A 1845-nucleotide genomic window follows, 5' to 3' on the forward strand; every position below is an offset into this window, starting at 1 on the left:
GTATTAACATGAATACATTTTACAAAAATAAAACAGATAAAAATATAGTTTCAAAATGAAGCATAAGGTGTGATACCATTTGTGTAAATTTTAAAGTAAATTTTTTTTTTTTTTTTGAGACAGAGCAACAGGTGCCAGGCTGGAGTGCAGTGGTGCAATCTCAGCTCACTGCAACCTCTGCCTCCCGGGTTCAAGCGATTCTTCTGCCTCAGCCTCCCAAGTAGCTGGGACTACAGGCACTCGCCACGATGCCCAGCTAATTTTGTTTTTTCTTTGTTTTGTTTTCCCTGTATAAAAAAAGACCACCAATATAAAGGTAGGGAAAGGGACACAAGGGAACATACCCCTTAGGGTAGAGAAATGATGGGGGGGCAGAAGGAGAGGGCTCAGAAGGAGAGGTAGGAGGGGAATGTCATTAAGGCAGCAAAGTAATCTCTGTAGAAAGAGGGAGGTGGAGCCTCCACAGCCTCAGAGACAAAGGCAGAGACTGCCCTCTCAGTGTCCAGAAGGGAAATGGCAGCTTTTCCTCCTTCCATGGCAGCCACTTCATTGCTCACTCTGGATTACTTTCATCCTTATGTAGATAAGAGTGCTGCAGAGCTCGAAAGGCAGAGATTTGCTTGTGTGGGTTAAAAGTCAGCATTTCCAGCAGCAGATGTGCTCCCAACTCCTCCATCTCAGGTACCACCGACTGCCCTGGGCGGGGCCCTCTTGGGGGAAAGCCTCCACAGGGCAGAGATACATCTCGAGGCCAGTCATCCTCTGGAGGCAGCCCAATCAGGTCAAAGATTTTGCCCAACTGGTCAGCTTCAGAGTTTCCGCAGAAGAGAGGCTTTCGACGAAACATCTCAGCAGAGATACAGCCGACACGCCACGTGTCCACAGGTGTTGCATATGTGGACTGCAGAAGAACTTCGGGAGCTCGGTGCCAGAGTGTAACAACCACGGGTGTAAGTGCCATCTGGTAGCTGTAGATTCTGGCCAGGCCAAAGTCAGCCAGCTTGACTGTTCCACCACTTGTCACCAGAATGTCCTCTGGCTTCAGATCTCGGTGAACGATGCAATTGGCATGAAGAAAATCTAGGCCTCTTAGAAACTGGCTCATCAGATCCTTGATGGTCTCGGCTGGCAAGCCTGGTGGGGATTCCTTGTCCAGATATGTCCTTAGATCTTGGTCTACATGCTCAAACACCAGGGTTACCTTGATCTCTCCATCAGTTTGGGATGTGGCACAGACATCCATCAGCCGGACAACGTTGGGATGCTCAAAAGCCTTCAGTCGCCTCAGTAAGGCCACTTCATGAACTGTGCTGACAGGAAGACCTCCTCCAGCTCTTCCACTGGGGACTCTCACACTCTTGAGGGCCACAAAGTGACCACTGTGGGGATCACGGGCCTTGTACACTGTCCCATAGGCACCGACACCAATGTCAGCCACTGGCTCATATCAAGAGGTAGCCATTCTCAGATCAAGGGAGACCCTCACGCCAGGCCAGGGTGCTGCGGTGGGGGGGCCCATTATCTGGGCCCCAAACCTGGTTCCTGCGGCCCCATATACCCGAGCTCGGTCCCGGGCAGCTGGACGCAGAGGGCCCGACCATAGACACAGCGATAATTTTTATATTTTAGTAGAGACGGGGTTTCACGATGTTGGCCAGGATGGTCTCGATCTCTTGACCTCGTGATCCGCCCACCTCAGCCTCCCAAAGTGTTGGGATTACAGGCATGAGCCACCGCGCCTGGCCTAAAGTAAATTTTCAGTTGAAGTAATGGTATCAATATTAAATCATGCAAAATCATATTTTGCAAACAAAATAAGGCCAAAAAAATACCGAATTCAGGTGA

At 49.9% G+C, this 1845-nt stretch overlaps 1 pseudogene across 1 annotated transcript; it reads right to left on the reverse strand.

Moving 5' to 3' along the window:
- Positions 1 to 286: 286 nt before the first annotated feature.
- On the reverse strand, positions 287 to 1603 carry LOC116538175 (annotated as a pseudogene). The gene has a single exon (XR_004263536.1). The product of XR_004263536.1 is annotated as a cyclin-dependent kinase 4 pseudogene (transcript).
- Positions 1604 to 1845: the final 242 nt, after the last annotated feature.

Source organism: Sapajus apella, unplaced genomic scaffold, assembly GCF_009761245.1.
Source record: "Sapajus apella isolate SASKATOON/1434 unplaced genomic scaffold, GSC_monkey_1.0 scaffold118, whole genome shotgun sequence".
NCBI lineage: Eukaryota > Metazoa > Chordata > Mammalia > Primates > Cebidae > Sapajus > Sapajus apella.